The sequence below is a fragment of the Strix aluco genome, chromosome 13 (genome assembly GCF_031877795.1).
Source record: "Strix aluco isolate bStrAlu1 chromosome 13, bStrAlu1.hap1, whole genome shotgun sequence".
Classification (NCBI taxonomy): Eukaryota; Metazoa; Chordata; class Aves; order Strigiformes; family Strigidae; genus Strix; species Strix aluco.
In genome coordinates, this window is record NC_133943.1 from 5722346 (window position 1) to 5746509 (window position 24164).

General features: G+C 45.5%; 1 protein-coding gene across 3 annotated transcripts in view; it reads right to left on the reverse strand.

Annotated features, from left to right (window-relative positions):
- Positions 1–1469: 1469 nt before the first annotated feature.
- MAPK9 (mitogen-activated protein kinase 9) overlaps positions 1470–24164 on the reverse strand; it is a 79326-nt gene continuing 56631 nt past the window's right edge. The window contains exon 12 of one of the 3 annotated variants that reach the window (XM_074838942.1): positions 1470–1504. The gene's annotated coding sequence lies outside the window, so the exon portion shown is untranslated. Of the gene's footprint in view, positions 1505–8512; positions 8528–24164 lie in introns of those variants that run through there. The other 2 variants (XM_074838937.1, XM_074838938.1) reach the window with 2 other exon arrangements.

Genomic DNA, 24164 nt, shown 5'->3' on the forward strand with positions numbered 1-24164 from the left:
TAAATCGCTGCCGTGGACCTGCAGCTCTTCATGCACGAGGTGTAGGAGCCAGAGCACCGGAGCAGCTGCTGAGCAACGTGGTGTGCGTGCGGGAGCGTGGCCACACAGAAGTGATGTGCTCAGGACTGCCTGCAGGATTTGATCTCAGCTTCTCCCATCCCATCACACAAGGCTGTGCAGGGCTCAGGAGAGCTGCAGTGCAAAGTATCAGCTTTCTGTTTCCAGCTTGACATGGCTTTATCTTCCTATAAGGTATACAGTATTCTTTGCATCCAATACATGCTGCCAAGTCTGCATTTCTAGCCACATCTATCCTGTGTCTGAATGGTCCCCATTGCAGAAATAGCTGAGAGGAGATGGGGAAGCAAATGACAGCAGCTGTACTTTAAAACTAAAACCATTTCAGATCCTCCAGGTCTTATTTCATGATGTTACTTTTCTGGCCTCTCTCAAAAAGCCTTGTGTAATGCAGTCAAGAGAAATGTGCCTGGCCAGCACAACTGGCTTTTTCTATGTCACCACACTTGAAACCCTTTTGACTGCACTATCAAAGTGTGGCTCGTGCCATTTCAACACCAATAGAATTATGTATTTAAATTATACTTTATCTTTAATTATCATTTGAAATATGTACAGTTACGTAGCCAATTTGCATTTGAAAATGATGAAGTGGAAGATTCACTGGAGAACAACAGCTGCCCAAACAAATGAAAAGCATTTTCTTCTTTTATTTACCCTGGAACAATAAGTGTGGATACAGCATCTGGTCCTCCATGAGGTCTTTGCTTCTCACCCAACTTTCAACTGGAATGACTGAGAGTCAACGGGATCTACTGACCTTCCTCAAGGTTTCCAGTGATGCCACCCAAAACAGAACTAAGCATCCTAGCTGGATGTCTTTCATGTTAATCCCTGATTCAGTACGTTTCCAAGATCATTATTGGGCTTTCATGTGCTGCCAAAAGATTGCGTTCCAGCAGTTCTCTCATTCCCTGTGTATATCCTTTGGAGCGTTCTACATTATAAATCATTTTAACATTCATTGTATATCACACTCCCCTTGTGTAATAACCAGGAACGTGGGAAAACATTTCTTCATATCTTCCCAAAAAGAGACTGTAAAGCTCTAAGATAAAGAAAGATGGAAGATGAAGTTACAGCTAAAGTCCTTTTGAGTCCTCAAAGTGAAGGCAGTGTATTTGGAGGGTGGTACCATGATCTTACCTCCTGCAGCATTCCTGTCAGGAACAGCAAGGTTTCTTTGGTTGCCTAACTTAAGGGCACCTGGATGACAGCTTCCCACGGCTGAGATATTTATTTTGTGTTAAAAGAAACAATGACATGCTAAGGCTTCAACATCTTACAAGAAAAGAGTATGTTGCAAATCTTCATCTGTTCACAGAATGGACAAATCCTCCACCAACAGCTCTGAACCTGCACCCTTGAGGCACTGGCTCCTGGCAAAAGACCCATGGGAGGTACAATCCCATCGTCTCCCGGGACACTGTGGAAAACAAACTGCCTGTTATTGTGGGTGAGAACAAAGTACGGGAGAGCAGCAGGCACCTTTGTCTTCTAATTAGCACTGATGGCTAAAGCTCTTTAGAGAAGGGACTTTCCCACTGTGTGTTTGCACAGAGGGAGCTGATCCGATGAGGGCAGCTGAATGCTGCGGTATAAATAATGAACTACACAATAAAGACTATGAGACTGGTTCAGTTGAGGGAGAAAAATAAACATGGCAAACAAAGAAATTCATCATGTTAGTTAGAAATCCCATTGTCAAGACCCAGCAGAGATTCTTACCAACTATCTCAAAGAGTCCAGATTGCAAACGCTATTCCGTAAGTATAAAAAAATACTTTGCACACCAAACTTCGTGGTGTCTAGCATCTGCCCAAAGGGCAGAATGAGCGCAGATTTCCTTTTCTAGCTGTAATCACAGTGTCTAACATAAGCCTGACCTTTTGAAGAACTGGCTTTGCATATTCTTTCCCAGTGGCAGTGAAGAGTTACTGCTTGATCTCTCCTCCAGCAAGAAAAAATTAACAAAATATTTACTTCGACAATGGCTGTATATTAGCCAACCAGGGAACCTTGAGATGCACAGGGAAAACGTTTGTGTAATAAACCATGATAAGGGCTGTGAATACTGCCAGTGCTGCAGAGCTCTGGGCTCAAAGCCACTCTCGTGCCTTTGTTCAGATGTTGCTATTGATCTAATCTGCAGCAAGATGATCACAGGAGACACTCCTTACATTATTTAGCTTGGATTTGGGGTCAGATGGGGTTGGTTTTTTGTTTTGCTTCTTTATTCTTCATTTCTGCTATTATTAATATAACACGTCATTAGTGAATTTCACCAGTAAATGGCTCTCATCTCTTATGACACATTATTAATCAAGAGTGATGAAGATGCTGCATTCCTCATACACTCAGGGAGTATATGTGACCAACCCCAAGTTTGCAAACTACCTGCACTGTAAATGCAGGGATTAGCCACAGCAGCACACAGGCGATGAAGGCACACAGGAACATTTTGTGGGGCAGGCAACAATGCAGGCAGGATCTCCTGATTTCTACATAGCTCTGAGCTGAGCAGGAGCCAGCAGGCCTACTTTATGCAGATGTATAGAGAATCCAGAGCCAGGGAGGATATGAGAGATGCCAGCTCTTCAAGAGATTGATATCTGACAGGGGGGAAAAAAAAAAAAAAGCCACCCGGCCAAAAAGGATCTGACGTTATGATACTCTGCTTTGTGCAGAGATGTGATACTGGCCATCTGTTAGTCTGCTCATGGGTGCTTACCAGTCCTGAACTGGTGAGTCTCAGCATGCTGAACCCATTATTTGGGTCTGGCATTCCTGCCCCTGCTGCCCTCCAGTCCAATTTATTCAGTTTAGGCACTCTCAAGCAAGATTTTGATGACAGTTGCAATCATAACATTGTAGATGTAGGGAATAAAGAGGGCAACTCTCAATGGCCACTAGTTTTTGTTTATTTTTCCAAACAAGCATTTCTCACTGAAACTCATCCTGGAAGCAAGAAAACCTACAAGGAGATTTCCAGGAGCAAAGGATGAAGTTCAGGCTCTGAGGACGTTCCTTCTGGCCAGGTTACTGGGGCAGCCCGTGACCCCACTCCATGGAAAGGGCAGGCTTTGTTTTTGATCTGCTCCCAGGTAAAAGGGGGGATTGAGGAAGAATAAGATGCACACCCGAGTTGCCACAGGTTAATGACTTAGCACACTTCACCTGTTGGCTATTTGGAAGAGTTCAATGTCATTAAGGGTGTACAGCATCTAGACACAGCGGTGAATACAAGCTGTATGGAGGGCACGCGGGGTACCCCACCTTCAGTGCTTTCATCTTTTGTGCTTATTTCCCCCTTTATCCAAACTAAGAGTTGCTCAGAATGAAAATACCTGTTTGCTCTTTGTCTGGGGAAGGCCCTAACGTATACCTGCACTGTCATATGACCTCCCCTGCACACACGTACATCCAGAATGTCAAACTCATCTCCCAAGGTTGTCAGAAATAGTTATCATTGTAGCCTGAGCTCCTGAAATTGCGAATGGTAATGATGAACCATCCAAACAGGAGATGTCATCCTGTCACCATGAATGACAGATGATTACAGCTCTTTCTAGATGCCTGTAATTAATGTTACTTTTTAACTTTGACATGAACATCCAGAAGCCCAGTAAACGGGGAAATCCTTCTGGAAGCTTTGGCTTTCTTTTCCTGTTCCTGCTTCTTTACCCTACAGGTCTTTAAATAAATCACCAGCTGTTCCCCATAAAACATCCTAGAAGGGAAGCTGAAATTCAGAGCCCCAGATAAATACATGGATACCTAGCATAGCTAAGGCTGAAGCCAGGGGTTGGGCTCGCACTGTCCTTCCCTGTCAGTGTTCAAACATGAACAATGCAGGGAATGGTGCCTCAGAGTCATGTTATCTTGAAAATCGGGGTTGACTGCTACCAATCTTCTCTTTGCCCTATGCCTCCTAATATCCTCTGCTATTTCTATCTTTTATCACCTTTTTGCATCTATTTGTTAACATTTTTGCTCCCGACCTGTGGCAGAAGATTATGTTAGGGCAATACAATTTAATATGTGGTGGATGCGCTATGTCAGCAGTGGGCTCAGGTACCTGAAGAGCGTGGTTAGGAATAATAACTCCCTGCTGCATATCCTGTATCGCTGAACATCAATCAAAGAAGGATTAGATTTTCCTGGTAATAGATAAACAGCAAAATGAACAAGATCATCTAAGCTCTTCAAACAAAATCATGTATTTTTAGTCTATGGAAATTCAAACCAAGACTCAGCCAGAGAACAGGGAAAAGCAAAACAAAGATTATTGAAAGCTTATGTTTAAACAGTTTCAGCCCAAATATTTACTGATGACACAAAAAAGAAATGATTGTATGTTTTGCAATGAAGAGCTAGACCCTCTAATTGCATAGGAAGCCAGGCTTGGAGAATCAAAAGAGAAAATAAACATGCCCCCTGCAGAATTCACTGTAAAGCCTTTACAATTTATTTACATTCCCATTTCTCTTTAACCTACATTCCCCCTGACAGAGGGGCTGTTTTGGGTAATAATCCTTTTCATATGGGCCAAGTCTACAAAAAACTATTTGCAATTCATTTAAAATATGGATTTTGGAATCTACTGTAAATCCCTTTTGCTAAGATAAAAAAGCACAGAGAAGAAATAACATGCCGTTTAATCTTTGGGCTCATCAAGTCCTGGAAGATTATTTTGACAGTTAATTTGATGTATTTAACTGAGCTTCCAGTCTACTCTGCTTGAAGAAAGCCATCATTTATGACTTGCTGTTGTGTAGGAGCATCCCAGATAGCTGCAGTGCCTTTTGAAGAAATATTTACAAGGGGAAAGAGCATATATTAATGTTTCCTAGCTGTTCAAGCTCAGACCTTCCAAAATCCCCAGTGCATCCTGTGAGCCTTGTCCCTGCTTCATAACGACTGTTTCTCCCCCGGAGGGGTGGCAGCCCAGGATTGCTGCTAGATAGGTAGGAGGGAAAGCTAAAGGTCTCTGCAAAGTGCATCGGGGCTCCTCACAGCAGCCCACCCGTGCCCATTGCAAGTCATAGTGTAGCAATGGCTTTATTCCTGTATGTCCTCAAAAAAAAAAAAAAAAAAAGGCTGATCTCCACATGGGGACTGCTGCGACCATTGGCACGTGATACACAGCCATGGGTGGTTGGTGCTGCAAGCCAAGAGGCACAGCATGCTGCTGCCCTGTGCCGAGGCACGGTCTGCCTGGGGCACAGTCTGCGTGAGGAGCGGCTTCTGCACATCCATTTCACCCCTTTTCTTCAAGTGCAACATTGCCATGTCAAGTGATGCTGCTCAACGACTGAGAAGAGGTCCCTCGCACTGTAGTGGTTTAACCATCCGTGTCCTTTCAGAAACAGGTAGAGGTTGTGGCCACAAAAAGTACAATTTTGCAGAATTTCTTGCTGAGGGTTTGCACATTTGGGTTTTGGGAGAAGAAAGGCAGCAACCCCCAAGCCCTGACAGCCCCAACCACAGGAGGAACAGCTCTGAGCTCAGGTGCAAGGAGGGGGAGGTTGGAGCAGCAGGGCTGGGGACATACCCTGGTCACTACATGTGCAGCTGGCATCAGCCTCCCCAAATAGTGTCTTCCTTCCCTGGGGGCAGCTTTTCTAAGGTGAAGCTCGTTGTGGTGCAAGCTGCCAGGACTCTCCTGGAGCCAACCATAGCTCCCAGGCACTGAGCACTCCTGCAGTAGCTCGCTGCAAGTCAGAAAACAAGGGAGGCTTTTGTGTTACAAATAAGAAGTAGGTCAGATCCCACAAATGCAAACAGACAGGGAAGAAGGCGCTCGCGGTTCTTTACACTTGTCTTTGGGAACGGCTTCCTAACAAGGACCAAAAGCCCTGGAAGGACTGCAGTGGTTAGCTGGTCCCTGCCAGGGTGATCGCAGCCGGACATCGCTTGCAACTGGCACAGTCTCCTTGTGCGTACAGGCTGCTCCAGAGCAGGAAGCCCACTGCCACACTTGTGTGAAACTCCAAATCGTATCAGACTGCAGAAACTGAGGTCAGACCCTTCCCTTGATTTAACAGAGCTCCCGGCTTGTAGGTGATGCTCTGTGGAGCAGGCCAATGAACAGTCCTCGGAGCAATACAAGCATTTCTGGGCATACAGAAACAAGCCAGGCTCAATTTGTGGCTCCTAGCATTTTTAAAATCCAGCTGATGATGTCTTATTATCCCTTCTATCACCTTGGTCTCAAGGCCTGAAGAAAGCAGGTGATTGCCCTGTGATTTAACATGGTTTGGGCTGTGCCTGGCACAGCTGTGGGGAGAGGACAGGATAGCACCAGCCCAGGCCAGTGACTGGAAGCCATCGTGTCCCCCTACTCCCTGTCTTACTGCAGGCTCAGCCTTGCTCATTTGCCATTTATACCCCTTTAATGCCTGTTTTAGACAAACTCATCCCATAGCCTCTAGGTGCTGGCAGTGGCTCCCATGTGAGCAAGGATCTGCATGACAGGAGGACAATATCAGCTGCCTCCTGCAGCTCTGCTCTTTGCAAACCAGCCTTCATCTTGTTTTTTCTCTTCACAAACAGAGTGAAGGGGATGCAGAGAACAGGGGGGACTCAGAGAAGTAGCCAGCAGCAGAACCAGGGTCATTCTTCTAAAGCCCAGCCAAATGCTCTATCCCCTGACTGCATTTTTGTCTATTTTTGGCCAGCAATCCAAGTTTTTGACTATGAGTGGTTTTGTCCTTCCCTTTCTAAATGTATGATTTAGAGGAAATAAACCAACAATTTTCCTAGACAAGGTTAAAACTGTAGCACCATTTAATTAAGCTGTTTTAAATATGCTCTGGTGTTTTACCAGCCCGTTGAAGACCTAGGAGCTGATAAATACTTGTCTGCAACCTCTTTCTATATTCTGAGCACACATTTTAATTACCACCCTCTATCCCATTTGCAGCCAGGCAGTTTACAAGCTCTCCGCCGCGGTGCAGATGAACAACAGTACTTTTTGCCCTCCAGATGATGCCAGGCATTCACATGGCAGCAGGCTGAATGAAGAAGGCTCCTGGAGAGAAATAATTGAGGGCACCAAACAATTTACAGGACAGCATCCCACGGCTTGTCTGTTCGTGACAAAATAAACCCATAAACGTGCCAGATCTTCTAACACAAGGAACTGGTTTGGTTGTATTGAGCTAGGATCATAAATAGAAGCCAAGTAACCGTGTGTTAATCAGGTCCCCAAAATTCTTCTGTCTCAAAACCTCGGGGCTAAATGGTTTTGCTGCCAGACTTTGCCTTCCTGTCCCCAAATCACAGCAAAGCTCGAAACGCATTCGGCTGCAATTTGCAGAAACACCCGCAAACATGGAGGCCCCCAGGAACCTACTGCACCCGGGCATGTTTTCCCTTCAAACGCTGGAGTGTCAAACAGTTAAAGAGCTGACACGAGGTGCGGTGGTACACAAATAAGCTGCACAGCAGCTGGTCAGCCTGCCTGCAGCTTTCCTCGATAGGAATATCCCCATTCCTCAAGCCTGGTTGCAAATCAGTAACTGCAGCGAGAGAAGCTGAAATTCATAGAAGGCAGCGAGGCAGCTGTCTCCAGAGCCCGACTGGGGATGATACATCACTGAGGTTTAGGTCACCCTGCCTGGCAAAAGCAACTCCAAGTTGTGCTCCCAGACCACAGACACTTCAGCTTTTCAGGATTACAGAGTGAGCATTCAAAGGAGATCTGCGACTGCAAGTGCTCCAGCCCTACCGGAGCACCGGGGGCTTGGGAACAGAAGCTTGTCTCGTTTTCTCTCTTAATTTCTGACCTTACCCATCGACATGGCAGGCACCTGGAAATTCTCACAATGAGATTTTGCAGGGGGTGTGACAGATACAAACCCTTCGGCTTTGCGGGGATTAAAGCAGGGATTTTCACGGCTGAATGCAGGGCTGGAGGCAGGGCAGAGGTGCATTTAACCCCCGGCACTCGCCTCCAGTTTGCACCTGCATGAACAGGAAGGGCTGACACCCACTTACTCCACGGTATGGAGGTTTAGGGGCTTCTTTGGGTCCACCCGAATCCACAGCACTCTGCAAAAGGGGTTAGATCCTGAGTCTGCTAATAGCAGTAAAATTATGCTCACTTTTTACTAGTGTAACTGAGAACAGAGCGAGTCCTTTCATTTACTGGTTGACTTAGGACTACTTAACATTCCATGGCACAAAGAGGCAACCAAGAGACTTTCATTTGCCAGCTGATCCAGGCTGGTTTTGGTTTTGCATCACCAGCCTGTTAGGAGGGCTGTGAATCCAGCCAGTGACATGTAATCTGCTGTAAATGATATCATCTTCCCTACCAGTGTCTGCTGAGTGACTCAAGGTATTTCCAGAGGTTTAGCATATTCTTACCATAACAGAAGTATGTAGTTGTCATGGTTTAACCCCAGCTGGCAACCAAGCCCCACACAGCCACTCGCTCACTCCCCTGCAGTGGGGTGGGGAGAGAATCAGAAGGATAAAAGTGAGAAAACTTATGCGTTGAGATAAAGATAGTTTAATAGGTAGAGCAAAAGCCACACACACAAGCAAAGCAAAACAAGGAATTAATTCAGCACTTCCCATGGGCAGGCAGGTGTTCAGCCATCCCCAGGAAAGCAGGGCTCTGTCACACAGAACAGTGACTTGGGAAGACAAACGCCGTCACTCCACACATCCCCCCCTTCTTCCTTCTTCCCCCAGCTCTATGTGCTGAGCATGACGCCATATGGTCTGGGATATCCCTTGGGTCAGTTGGGGTCAGCTGTCCTGGCTGTGTCCCCTCCCAACTCCTTGTGCCCCCCAGCCTCCTCGCTGGTGGGGTGAGAAGCAGAAAAGACCTTGATGCTGTGTCAGCCCTGCTCAGCAGTAACTACAACATCCCTGTGTTATCAACACTGTTTTCAGCACAAATCCAAAACATAGTCCCCTACTAGAGACTATGAAAACAATTAACTCTATCCCAGCCAAAACCAGCACAGTAGTATTAAAAAATAATTGCATTTTATTCATTATTCTTCATGACTTAACAACTACAATTGCCAACTACTTGTCTGCAGCTTGACTATTATAAAACTACGTTAGTGAATGGGAGCTTATTTGCTGCAGTCGAGTCATTTTAGTGGGCTTGGATCAGGCCCAAAGCATCTTTCTGCCACCTTGACAATATTTTGGATCCAGCCCTGCTGGTACCATGCACACTTGAAGCGAGGCAGCATTACCTGGCTATGGAAAAACCCTTCCTAGTGAATGTGCAGAGACCAAAGTCACGCCTGACAAAATTCTGCTAATGCTCAAAGGATAATGCCAGGAAAGGATTGGGCCTTTTCAGTTTAACCTTCACTGTGCACGTCCTTGGAAAGTACCAAATTGGTTAATCATAGAAGCAGCAAGAAAAAAAATAATTCTCATTATAAATATTCACAAGATCACATGCAATCCAGCAAATCCTGTCTAAATGAAGGAAAATAAATTAAGAGAGGATACTGTACTGATGATTAAAACTTAACCCACGATCCCCATGATGGGCTGACATTTGCCTGCTCTTCAAATACTGCAATCACACAGACAGCCCCTCTGGCTGCCAGTGACATTAAAGGATGAAGCTCCCTTGATTTTAGGAGGAACAGGTATACTGGGACCAACACTCCCTGGTGCTTAGCTCTATGCAGGGGAGAAGCCTTTTGCCACGTAGCGACACCCCAGCACCCCCTGCCCCCTCCATCGTCCCTGGGGATAAGCTCTGGTTTCACCCTCACCATGGAGGGATGTAGCTATAGGAGCACAGAGCACCTCACTCCCATTACAAACCAGGGGAGAGTCACAATACAATTCATTTTGCCTTTTTTAAGCTTTCTCCATGTACGCTGCTGAGCCCAGCTTAGGAAGGGTGCAAAGCCTAAATCCTGCCTGTCCTGCCTGCACCAGGGCAAAGAAAACATGCAGGCATGGGCATGGCCATAGGCACCAGCAGGACAGGCAACGGCTCAGGATTGCTTTGCTGAGAGCAGAGCCCCAGACAGCAGCACCATCCAGGTAGTGGAGTTGCTTCTAAAATTCATACCTGAGAAGTCTCTTTAAATATCAATGATTTCTGGCTTTTCAAAATCTGATTCCCCTTGAAGTTACCCAGCCCATTTGGTACATGCTTATACCTTTTTCTTATTGTAATTAAAAACAAACCTGTTGGTGATTGTGTCACTAGACCCAAATTTGATTCAAAGGGACCAAAATAATAAAATAGAAGGAAACCCTTGCACTCCCTACCAAGCCCTGATTAATTTTTCATTTACAATTATTTTCTGTGCAGCACTCAAGAGTTCAGGTAGTAACATTAAAAATTCCCTGTGCCCTCAGCTTTCCCTAATTAAAATTGACAACCCTCATTTTGAACCACAAACATAATTACCCAGTCCTCCTCACCGACTTGATAGCTGAGGTTGTTTGTTGATAATTTATGAGCATCGAAGAAGATGAATAACAAAGCCAAGCTCTGAAAAACCTCTCAGTTCCTGTCTTTGAAGTCACAGACACGCCAGCAGCAGATGAAGCTGCTCAGGGGCTGGGTGCACCGTCCCTTCCTGAGGCTGTGCCGTGCCTCTTGCCCATGACAGTGACATCCACAGGACTCATGGTCCCACTCCGAGTGTGGGGAGAGATCAGTCTGAATTGCTTTTCAAAGGGTTTACAGAAACATCAGGGCAGATCCTCAACTCTAGCTGCTTTGGGGCATGAAAACTAACCCAGGGGATGGCTCAGGGCACTTCAGTGTTTCCCTGCCCCTATTTGAGAAGCCCCCTGCCACCACCTCAAGCCAGCAGCCCACCTGAGCCTGGCTTGCTTTAATCACCCCATGCAACACACACCAAGTGACTCTTACCAAGAATAGCCTGAAAAATAGTTTCCCCACACTAGAACATAATAAAAACCGTTTTTCCCCCAGATTTTCCAACATTCCCTTACCACCTACAAAACCCCCATGTCTTAGCACTTGTACAGAATCCTAACCATAATAATTTTTTGTACTTATCATTGCTTATCCAACAACCTCCGTGCATGCTCGTGGCTCTCACCAGTGCCCACAGCAGCGTGAAGCCTGTTTGCAGGCAGGAGATGGGAGGACAGTGCAGGCAAGCAGCTGCCCACAGGTGACATTCACACCTGAGCTGGGCAGTCACAGGGCCAAGCACAGTGCACCAAACGCTGGATATTAAGAGCATCTCTGCTTAGGTGCATTAATCTTGAATACAGACACTGAAATCAGTCATTTCTTCTTCCTGTAGGAACAGGCTATGTGGAAAACCTCTTGCTCCCACACCAAGGAAGGAGGGAGGCAGGGACATAGTGGGGAAATGTCTTGCCAGTGCCCGAGCATCCCTTTGCCCACGGGCTGTGCTCGCTTCAGCCGGCTGACAGGGCCCCAGCCAGGGAGCAGCAGCCGTGCTGTGATGGACATCACTTAATCACGCTTCGTTAAGCACCAGTGTGCATCAAATTTCACCCATGTCTGCCTGATTGCCTGTACCTGCCTCACCGAGGCCTGTGATGGGAGGTCAGGGAAGGATCCCATGCCTGTGGACTCACTCTGTCCAGCAGCACCAAATTTGCTTTGTAAATAGGATAAAGCAAGCTTTGGGCTGAATCTTTCGATGAGAGCACACGACAGATGCTAGTGAGCACGTGCTAGCTGTGGTAGCTTCAGGGAAGCCAACACCTCTAAGGGGCCCAGTAAAACCAGCCCCATACAACCCATTCATCCATCCCTCATAGTCTGTGTTTTGGGGAGCCCGAGTTTCCCCCTGCCCAGGGACACGGGTGTACCCAGGGCTCGGCAATGCAGCCGTCGCTCATGGAGCTGCAGGCAGAAAATAGGGCTAACGGGTCCGACGGGTGCAAGGAGTGTTAGTCACACATGTGATGTAGGTGGCTGGCACCAGGTGTTGGCCAAATTACTATTTACGTCAGAGGTGAGGGGAAGTGAAGCAGTGAGAAGAAAAAGAGCGATGCATTTCAATGACTGTTTGCAGTTGGGTCTATTTAGAGAAAGCTTTTCCCTGCCTTGCTCTTGGGGAGAAGGGTAGAATCTCATTTTTGGGATGTGAAGCTCAAATGGTACTTAGAGCAGAGTGGCAAAGCCTTTTATCCAAGAAAAGCCTCTATCTTTTCTGTGCTTAAAGATGGTGAGAACACGGGGGGTTTTTGTCTATCACCTCTTGAACAGCCCAACCTACTGCAACTGCCAGGAATGCGGAGACTGGGGGAAAAGAAGAGTAAAAGGGAGAAGAGACTGAAGCACAGAGAGAAGATTATTAGAAATGCATGTATAAATGAAATAGCATGCTGAGAGCTAGGCAACATTACTGAACAATGCAAAGTGCAAACAGACAGAGCAAAGCTATACTATTCCCTTTAAGGTCAAAGCTTTCTATAAATTCCCAGCAAAAGCAATTCAAGCGCACTCTGTTCTCCCCTGGACTTTCCCCAGACCAAAAGCTGTTGTATATCTGCACCTTTAAAGAAACTGTAACTCTCTATCTGTAAAGGGCAAAAGAATCCAACATGAACGGTTTCGTTCCTTCTGCTGTTTATAGGAAATTTAATAAATTTCATTGAATACCTGTACCTGCTCATTGCTCCTCTCTGAACTGCGAAGAGCACACAGAGTGCCACTGCTGGAAAAGGAACATTGCTGCTTCAGTGGTTATTCTCCCCGCTAAATTGCGGGAGTTAAATGACTGCCTACTCAGGTAATTAAAACTCCCCTCCCCAGAGCTGGCCCAAGATGACCATAACGATGTTTGGTTGGATTCAGCACAGACCAAAGTACCGTAATTTTTCATTTAAGCTCTGTCCACACTCAAGTGTTTGCTGGGTCCAACATCAATAAACTCACTACTGTCACTGCAACAGAGGAGTTTGTCCCCAGCAGGGAAAATAATTGCATGATTATTACTATAGTTTGTTTGCAATCCCCAAAAAGCAAGCAAGTGTGCTAAAAAAAAAAAAGCAGAAAAAAGTTGCAAAACTTTCAGGAATCAAACACAACACTCCTCTCTGTTTAGACTAAAATTGTATTGCTCTGCTCTCAATTTGGGGCTGAATGAGGTTTGGTGGTTCCCCCCCTCCAAGTTTGTGGGTTTCATAATGAAAGGAATGTAAAGTGAAAGATATGAAGAAAAAAAAAAATCAAAATGGCTCATTTTGGAAGTGTTAAAATAATGTTTTGACTTTCAGAAGAAATTTTTCTATGAGCAGCTTGGTGAGGCCAAGAATAATTCCTGAAACATTTGGATATTGGCAAATCTACTGGAAAAGAATTCAGCTTAAAATGCAGCCTATCTCTTTCAGCCGAGATAGGTGTTTTCCGCTGAATTCAGGTTCTGAATTCAACCTCTGTCTGTTTTCCCTCAGGTTACTGTTATTTCATCAACAGCTCACATGAAAAATGACAAACTGCCAGAGAGCAATTAATATCTATCCATTTCCTTCTGCATTAACAAAACGCCCCATTTACAAGCCAGCTCTGCGTGCTAAAGTCTAGACACGTGCCATGATTTTGCCCATTTGTCACCAACCCATCCTCATAACTGCTCAGAGAGGGAGCGGGGACAGTGCCCAGGGACCTAATCCTGAACCAGGATGGGAATCTCAGCCCCTGGAGAAGCCCATGGAAACATAACAGTAAGATTAGGGGAACTCAGCACCACCCCCAATATGGTCTGGATGAATCAGGACTGGGATTTTCTCTGGAAGCTTGTGAAGGGTGTAGGTTTGTGCAAGCATCAGTCAGGGTATAGCTCAATGCCTGACTTATCCACGCTATTGATCCTGTGCAGGAGAAACTACCAAGATCTGTATCAGAGTCACAGAGGAGAGATTTTCCTTGTCAGCCAAAAACTAGGACAGGTAGAAGGTCACCACAGATGCTTTGCATTTCCCACCAGACCAGAAGAAATACCAAAGGGAGTTGGGGAGGTGTACGAGGTGGGTGCAGAGGTGTCCTGGGAGATTTTTGGGAAAGAAGGTTTTTCTTCATGATCACACACCTGCATGGAATTAAAAAGCACACAAGCTGTTGTGTGCACACTGCTGACACCGGTTTGTATCACAGGTTTGCTATCAGCACAAAAAACAGCTTTTAAGAACCTCTTATTAAAAACAACATGGGCCAGAATTTCCCAAGTCCACACAAATTATACATCTTGGCTCCTACCATGTGTATGAGCAAAAGAGCTCGTTTCTGGGATTGTGCTGCTACTCAAATGTATATTAGTATGCTTTTTAAAAAAAAATTTCCCTGAACTTAAAGCATAGCAAGGGAAGTAGACAATGGGGCTGCAGAAAGTCCCACCAAGGTGTTCCTTGCTAGCACCATGGTCCAGGCAGTGACTTCCCTGCTGCTCTAGGAACCGAGGCACACTCCCCCCTCCTACCACGTCAGCACACAGAACTTGAAATAATTATTCAAAGTTTTATCACTGGAAGAGTTGTCAAATTTATTCTATTTTAATTCACCCTGTACGGCATCTTAATTGTGCAAGATCCAAGCTACTGTTGTCCCCAGTCCTCAGGGGATTTGGTGAGGGGGTCTCAAGGAGAGCAAGGCTGCTGCCACTGAGGCAGGACTGAAACCTCAGAATCTGCTGCTGATGGATGGAAATAAGCACTTTTGTGATAATTAATGTACTTTGTTGTGGATGCTTAGGTGGTAGTGATTTTAGAGTATGTTTTCTAGTCAGCTGTGGTTACTTTATGCTAGTGAGATGGAAGTAAATGCACTTTTAGTTTTGATCTAGTATTTACACTGCTCTTACTGTTTAAGCAGAGCACCTCACAGCTACCAATTACTTCTGTTTTTCCAGCCTCAGCATGAAGTAGGAAATCCCTGTCTCCAATGAAGGGTGGTGAACCGAAGCACTGGACAAACTCAGCGGTTTGCAGCGCTGGAGGACTTTGGGCAGTGCCGTGGGGGAAAGCCAGGACCAGAACCAAACCCCACGAGTTTTGGTGGTGTGGTGACCCCTCCGGTCCTGCCTGGCACCATCCCCAAGGCTCCTCATGCCACTGACAGTGCAAGCCCTTGTGAAGTAGCTCCTGAATCACAGTCTACAGCCCAACATAATGAAATAAGCTGGTAGCAATTTTGTGTTGTTTCATCTGCAGGGCTGTGACCCCATTTTCACAACACAAGACTCAGGTGACCAGTGAATCAGTGAAATGGGTGCAAACACCCCTCAGCCCTTCTCAGGGCTGCGGATGAGAAAGGTGTGGAGAATTTGAGGCAGATTCATCTCCTGCTCTGCCCCTTCCCAGCTGGGATTTTTTGGTGCTCCTTTCTAGATGAACCTGTTTGAGCAACACATTCCCCTGAGGGCACGTTGGGCAACCTCCTCCTGACTCATGGCACGTAGGAGTGAGCCCAACAGCATCAGTCACTCTGTCCAAGTGAAACACTTCAGTGACACATCTGGAAAATTCACTTACCACCTAGGAGCTCCCCAGCCCTTCTCCTGAGCTGGGAAGGCCAGAGCAGGTTCTCCCAACCACACACCGTGTCATGGTGTTTGCACAGCAGCCACAGATAGAGCTGAGTTTTTTAACCCAGCTTGGTCTAATCATTAATTGGCAATGATGAATGAACCCATCTCTCCATTTCTAACAGTCCAATTCCTGTCCCTCCTGGAGAACCAAGCCTGGGGCCAGCAACCCTGCTCAGACCTCAGCTTGGGAAACTATCAGTGAACCAGACCCTGCTGCCCGCAGAGCAAAGCAACTCAACCCCCAGAAGTTTGCTTAGAGCCTCAAGTTCATCTCCCAAGGATGCCAGCCTCAGCAAAAACCTCCTACATTGCCCCTCACACCCCTGCTGTCTCCACGGACTTTGTGTTGGGGGAGAAAAGCCCCACAGCATATTGGTGCTTACACTCCACCAAGGGATGAACACAACAAGCTAACACATGGGGCTTTTGGAGAGCAAATGGCTGTTGCATGTTGCAACATAGCTGGCATGAAGTTTGGGGCCGGGGGGGAGAAGAAAAACATAAAGGAAAAACAAGCCCTAAAGCCACCCATCCTGTCCCGCGTTGACCCCATACCACAGGTCAGCTGATCTACCCAAGCCCACACATCAGCATACCCCAAGATGGGGATTTTACAAGTCAGGAAAAAATGAAAGTTGCTAAAACTTTTATAATCCCAAACACTGAGGACTCCTGTGGGCAGTTTTCACTGACAGGGTAAATGACCTCCCCAGGGAAGGGGGATGTCTGACATGAACCTCCACTGGGGCACATGTTGTGGCCAGCCCAGTGCCAGGGACCGAGCTGGTGAGCGTGGCAGCGTGGAGATTAGAGCAATTTGGACCTGTCACTTCGATGCACAGAGTTTTGCTTTGCGGTCACAGGCCTGTCTTTCAGTAAATAAATAAAATCGGAGATGGTTTCCTTTATCCGATGGGATTCCTTGGCCTACAATTAGCATCAGAGAAGATTTTAAAATGCAGGAGTGTAAATTTATAGACATAGCTGTCAGAAAGGGAAAAAAACCTCAGCCCTTAAATTACCAGCATCTTTGGCTGTTCAGTGCCGACACAAAACCACAGAAGACGCTGTGCTGGCAGTGCCATTGTTTGCATCCTCATAACAACTAAAATAGGATAATACACGTAATACAAATAAAACAACTTCATGTAATCTTCAGTTATAATTTCCTTTAAGATCTACACAGTTTAGACTTTCTATATAATTAAATCTATAGATTGCCTTTGAATGCTTACCTTGCAATTCCTTGAGCTCTGATGAAAAGTATGCTGTTTGCAATGACAAGATTTATTGCATCTAGCACTCTATATTATAGCTGCTCTGCTAACCACAATAAACAAGATATGAAAAGCAATCATACAGATAATACCATGGAGGAACAAGCACCAACTTCGTTTTTAACCCTTTCACCTGCCTTCACACTGGAAACTCCAGTCAATGTTTCTGCGGCACCATCCAACCCCAGTGGATTAAGGATTTTGTTTCTATAGTAATAGACCTGGGGCTTGGGTTTCTTTTCCCCCATTTCTAAAGCACCAGTATTGTTGGGAGAGCCGAGTTTATCTCTGTCACTATCAAAGGGCACAGTCCATGGCTGGAGGAAAAATAAATAAGTAGAGCCAAGCCAGCTGCTGTGGTGGGTGCCAGTTAACAGAAGTGACAGGGCAGGACCATGGCTGCCTCTGTGGGAGTTAAGCTTTCCATTGCTTCCACCCACACGTAAAACCTCATTGTTTCTGGATTTAAACCCCCTTCCCAAAGGCTGGAGGTAGGTCCCAAGCACAGCTAGGGCATCCTGTTGTTGTTCTGAGCTCAGCCTTGCTGGCCAGTAAGATATTGTCAGCTCAGGACACAGTAATTTCATTAGTAATGTTTTGCATCACAGAAGCCTGGATTTGACCCTGGAGACTTAGAAACATTATCTGAAAGGTGAATTTCCATACGAAGGTCAAGTGGAGATGTATAAGTTTAATCAAGCCACAGCACAAATGGAATAGTCCTCCACTAACCCACGTGCCTGAGAATATTTTCTCAAATCTTGCTCCCCCACCTTTAAATCTTCACCAGATCGAGAAAGAAACACTCCACAGGCCAAAGGAGCAGCCAAAGACAAGAGTAGCAATGATAAAAATCTATTTCTTGCCATTCCCGTTCATGCAATGTAAACAATGAGTCCATATTCCTGCACCTAATGAAATAAAGAAAACCCTGCTAAATATTAGCACACAGGAGGACAAAGCAGCAAGCAGTCACTTGTTTTCTGCCTTACACATGGAAACCATTGGCCATTTCAACCCAAGAGGAAGGAGAAATGTTCCACAAGCGGGAATTCACTGCTCTATTACAATATTTTCTGCCCCAAAACTCAGTTAACCATTTACAAACAGCATAGAGACTGCAGAGGTGCTTTATTACTACTTTTTATAGGGACAGCTGACTTCCCTTCTTTCCGGCCCACTTTTTCCTAGTTTTATGTCTGTCTCCAGACAGACAGAAGCTAGTGCAGTCCTTGTCCACACAGAAGTACCCCAGAATAATAAACTCTTTGTAAGCAATGCTGAAATTGGGCAACAGCAGGAGAGGGGGCAGCAAGGTCTTGGGTTTAAGAACAGACCAAATTGTTCTATCCAGGGTAGAAAAATTAAAATATGCTGGAAATAAATGTAAAAATAGGCTGGGGTCCACAGTCCAAACAGAGTGTATATTTAGTAGTTGTGAATGGGAAAGCGCAGAACATTCCTGGAAAATGTTCAAAAAGCATCCAAAGAAGATTAAAAGATTTCCAAGCAGAGATTTTTAAGGCAGGTTGCTATGGATGCTGGGAAGGGTGTTAATCTCTGACCCTCATAACAAAATATGTTCCCCCAAAGCCATTTTTTTTCCAGGAACTGTAAGGAGGACTTTAGTTCTGGAAACCTCCAAGAAACAAGTAGTTTGGTGCACAGCACCCTGACATAACACAGGACCTTCAGCACTGATGACAAATAACCCTGGGAAGGACCAGAAATGACATAACCCTTTCCTCAGGCTGTCAGTCAGTCATTTCTGACAAACCTTATCCAGGGTGTTCTTAAGAGTTTTGAGGTGGAGACTGTCCTGTCCACATCCTCAAAGCAATCCAGTCCCTGGCCACTCTTCTAACACTTAGCATGTCCCTTGCTTGCTGCAGCTTAACTCTGCTGTTCCCTGCCCCATCCACCAGATACACTTGCATGAATATTGGGTTTTTTTAATATCAAAGAACTTTTTTCAGGATTGGGTCTTTCAGTGCAATACAGAGACAGCGGGAGACTAATCTTCTGTGAAAATGACACTAATAAGGATCATGATTTCTTTGCGGATTTCTCCCATGTTGCATCTCCTAAGAAAATAAACCTTTGTGGCATCTGCTGCTTTAACAGCTCATCAGCACGATACACCTGCTAGAGACAGGACACGTAAGAGAAGGTGAAAGGCATGGCAGGTCTCTGAGAGGCCATCAAAAGTCATCAGTGCCCAAACTTTTGCCTTTACAGACATGGTTCCTTGTGACATAAATTGAACCTTTTGATTTTTGCCCCAGCTGAGAAGCAGCCCAAGATCTGCTTGCAAAACTGAATACTCTGATCTTAAAAGATTACTGACAAAAAGATTGATCGCAGGGCATGTGTCACTTTGGGCCACTCAGAGACAATAAATGCATGGCACATTTGATGTTTATCTCAGGCACTGCTTGGGCACAGGTGTCGCTTGCCGTGTAGGTGTTTGAGCTCTTCACCCATCCCTGCCCCACTATGGCAGAAGGCTCCAAGCTTGGATCTGAGATAAAACTTGTATGATGAGGAAAAGCCTATGCTGCAACCAAGGAAAGTTATAAACTTAGAACATCCTACTCAGGGAGAGAGCCCGAATTTATCAGCAGGAAAATGACCTTTAATGGCAAATGTTTGCATGAATAGGTATACTAGAGTTACTCTAAATACTCCAGAAAACAGCTGATTTCTCAGAATAGGCACAGAGACAAAATAAAGTTTTGTTCTTATAGCCCAAAGAATGAAAAATCAGCCACTGTAGGAAACAGCAGTGAAGTGAAGCCAATGTTTGCAGAAGTGCACTTGCCTACTTGACCAAAGTGCTCCCACAAGCATCTGTCCAGGACACAAAAGCAATGATTGCTGTCACCAGGTATAGGGTTTTAGTCTATTTGTAATTTAATAGAAGAATTTCACAGAGATTTCTGCCTTATTGATTTTGCCTAATGGAACAAGCTCCTTTCCTAGGGGCACTATGTACTCCAGTCTGTGCAACACGCATAAAGGGCAGGAGAGATCCTCCGCTCCTATTCTAGTAGACTGTCAGCATTTAATTAATCTGGGAGCTGCAGGGCAGATTCTTAGTGCAACCAAAAAAAAAAAGCTAAAGACAAAACATCAATTTGTGCTCTGAATGCCCCAGTGCATTATCATCATATTCTTAGAACGTTTAAACTGGAGGCTACAAGGCTGGACTGCTAGCAGCGCTTGAACGCCTGTCAGGTTTTCCCCCTTTAAGGCCCCCGCCAGATACCCTTTATCCTTTATCACATCAAATGCTTTCAGTAGGAGGTTCTCTTTGATGCTGATTTTCTCTCTGATTCTCCAGGCATAGATAAATGAAGGCTTCCTTAGTATTTGGAAGCGTAATGAAAGTACATGGCATTTCATTATCTGCAATCACGCATAGCACAGAGCTGGGCAGGTTCTTTGGGAGCATCCCATTGCACACCAGTGGATCATTCCTGGTTGTCACCAGCTCCTCTATCATTCCTGAATGCCACCACCAGACGCACATACACGTGTCGTCCCTGAGCCCAAATATAGCCTGCATGGATGATGGGGTGCAGAAGAGCATGAACTTTTTTTTTGGCTTTGTACACATTTTTCACTGCCTGTGACATCACAGACCAATTGGGTCACCTACTAAAAAACATCCTCCATCTTCTTTTAGCAGCTTTGGAGCTAAATTTAGAATACTAACCTTTTTAAAAAATGACTTTTGTTTTGTTTTCAGTTACAGGTTTCGGTCCCTGTCAGTGCTAGACACTGTCAACTGCTTTGCTGCTCCAGTCTCTCTCCTTTTCTTCCCACTGCTGCAAATAAGTCCTGTACATGTGGAGATCACAGGTAAACATCACCTGTTTGGTTCACTGCAGGTCACCAGCTAAAAACCAATTTTATAAAGAAAATATTTTTTTAAGCTGTAACAGCCTATGCATGCCAGAGCAAAGCTAACGCCTCCATATGCTGCCAGGAAGCCATGCAGATCAGGCCAACATTTTGTAAACTGTCCGGTAATTTGAGGTCCCTGGAAACTCCCTCCCAGATGCACAGAGCTCCTAGCAAGTAGCATTGGCCAACAGAAGTGGACGAGCAACAACCTTGACAGGAACAATGTGTTGCTCAAGTCTCCTGTTTCTCTGTCAGTCTGAGCACAGGGTATATGGAAAAAAGCAGGCAACCACCTTTGGAGAGGAATGAACCAAATAGGGAGAAAAACCCTACCACAATACAACTTTGGTTTCAATCTCCCAGATTTGACAAGGAACATAATTTAGGGCCATGTCCATAAAACAAATGATTTTGCAGCCTGACATGGCATGCTCTCCATGTAGGTGACAACAAGCCTTTTTCTGGCACAAGATGTGAACCAGAATTTGACACTAGTAGTCAATTCACTGTGAAAAATGGGTGTTGATTGACTTGGCTTCTTCTAAACACATTGCTACCCAGAGATTAAAGACCACATGGTGAGGATGTATGAAACTGCTGAATTTTATGGGAGCATCTCTCAGCTGCCAAGCAACAAAGAAAGTTATTGCCTTTGGTGTTTTCAAACTTGCTTGCACCTTTCTAGGCTTTCAGAATTGGGAAGTTGGGAGGGTTTGGGGTTTTTTTAGCCTTTTTTAAAATGTAAAAGTAAACTCTATCCCTACACCGCTGAAGGGAACTCAGAAGAGGGCTGTTTTGGTATCTGCAAGCTCAGTTCTCCCTGGTCTATCATCACTACATGTTCCCCAACAGAAAGTCTTCATGCTTCCTCGGCACTGGGAGACATGGGGCAGAATGAGGGATCCACATACAGGAAAAGGCAGAAAGACAACACATAAGTACAGTCTGTATCATTACAAGAGTTCTTTGGTTCAAGACTAGGGTTTGTTTTCCTTCCCATTTCAGGAGAAGCTTAATGGGACTGTAAGGGCCTTACTTGTGCCAAAATTAGCCTAAATGGTGATTTACATACAGTAAGAGAAACCATACTAAGGCCACCAACTGTCAATAACGGTTCCTCCATGGGGGTTCAAGGATGGTTGAACAACTCCTTCAACAGTTCATTCAATTTGTACTTTTTTGAATGCTTTCATGTAGACAAAACCCCCTGTAAGCTGTGCCTGAGATCTCAGCCAAGAAGCAGCACAGGCCTTGGGCACCATGGGAGCATGAGCCATAAGCAACCAGATCTTTGTCTCCTGGCCATTGGTTTGGGACAGGCTGCTTTGCTTTATGCTCTGTATGATGAAGACAGCAAGCACCAGCATGCTTCAGAGAAGCAGCTGGACAACTGAGATGCCTCTGTCAGAGCAGACCTGATGCCCAACAGGGCTGCCACCACCCCAGTTAAAATACCATGAAACAGCAAGGAGTTCCTGGTGTACCCAAAAGAAACTTCCTGCAGTATAACTCCTGCTGTCCATCATCAGCACTGGTGGAATAAATAATGGTTAAGACACAGTATTAGGTGCCTGATCTTTAGTTCTTACATTAAAAGTGGATGCAGCAAGCGGGGAAGTGCGTAGGAAGGTGCCCTACCCCTTAGCAAATTCTTTGCCATCCATCTGCCTTCCCACGTGTTAAATCCGGGAGACGCCACTGGCGTGCAGATAACTGGGTGTTGGATTGCAGCCAGCCCTGCACAAGTAAAGGCACATTCAGGCCCAAGATGTTTTCTGGCATCAGTATCAAGCTTCCTTTCTAGCAACTAAAGATGCTTAAAGGGCATTATAATAGCTGCCTGAATATCAGAGACACTCCCATCACTGTTTGATTTCTTCGTGCAATAACGCATGGTCAGATTCACACAAGGTTTGCAAAGGATCAAATCTGCTCTTTTCAGAGACAGCTGGGAATACCCCTGGAAAAATGTGAAAAACACAGCATGTGTTGGGACCGGTGCCTCTCCCTCATTATTCCATGTAAATACAAGCAATCTGACCCCTCCAAAGAGACTTTGCATTTCTCAGAAAATGACCATCTGTCAGGCAACAAGGGGTGCTCATTATTTAAATTAAGAATCTATTCCCTGCTGCCATTTTTGCTCACATCTTGTTGTAACAGAGTCTCTCAAACACCCCATTCCCCTAGTATTGTGAGCTGAGATCACAACTTATCCCCACCTTTCCCAGTGTCTGTCACCCATAAAGACCCACCTAAAGGACACCACAATTTTTGGGCCAAGAGAGCTCTGACATGCCATCCAGGAGAGTGAGGCAAATCAGAAAAGATACACAAAGGCCCCCATAAAATAGGACCATGTAATAGTGAATTTTAGGCATCTTATTATGAAATTAAATTTTCTTGAGGGGCATGGACAGGAATGGTGGGGCCACACCCAGCTGGTTGGGGCTGGCAGGAGCTGCCCTTGCACACTCTGTGGGCTGCTGCTCCTCAGCATTTCCAAATAACCTGTGCTGTGCCAGGGGAAAGGAGGTGAAGCCACCCAAATATTGCAAGTCATCATCTGTGAACCAAAGCAACACCTTATGTGTAACTGTAGAAATGCAGGGGTGAAGGAAACTCAGCAGAGCCTCGACTCCCCTGCACAGCTCTTCATGAGCATTTGCTGCTGAAGAGACCTCTGGGATAATTAGCAAGAGCTAGCAAGAAAAACTAAGGCTTTTTTTTTCCCTCTCCATCAGGCCAAAAGAATCATACCAAGAAATCCTCAGTTTGACACGATTTGCTAAATGTCACTTGTCACAGGGCTGCACAGCTCAGGGAAACGTGAACGAGAAACCAGAGCAGGGATGAGGCCATGATGCTAGCAGACCTCTGCAGCTTCGTGGCTCTGCCCTGGGCTCTCTGCGGACAGGCCCCTCCCCTCTCCAAGCCTTGATTCCCAGCTAAACAACATGGAAAAGCCCTATTTCTCATGGTCTAGGGGGAAGTAAATTAAAGGATACTTTGTACAGATACTTCAGTAGCGTAAATAAGTGAGGCTAGTCTTAGAAATACCCAATTCCTGCTTAGCTGGTGGAGTAGGTCCAGCTTTTAATGGGCTGCTGTCTCTATCACAAAATACCCAGAGATCTAGCGGGTATGAAAATGTCTGACTTCCCTGCAGCTTGAAAGACAGCAGGGGGAAGCTCGTGCCAACCACGATTAGAAAGCGCTGGGGTTTGGGTTGACAATTGCACATCGTCTAGAGGTACGATGCGAATTAAGAACTCTTTGGTAGAGGCAAGCTGCATGGCCAGACACTGGAAAGGCTTTTGAAGTACTCGTTCTCTGCTGGAAAGAGCCTTGGGAGTGCAAA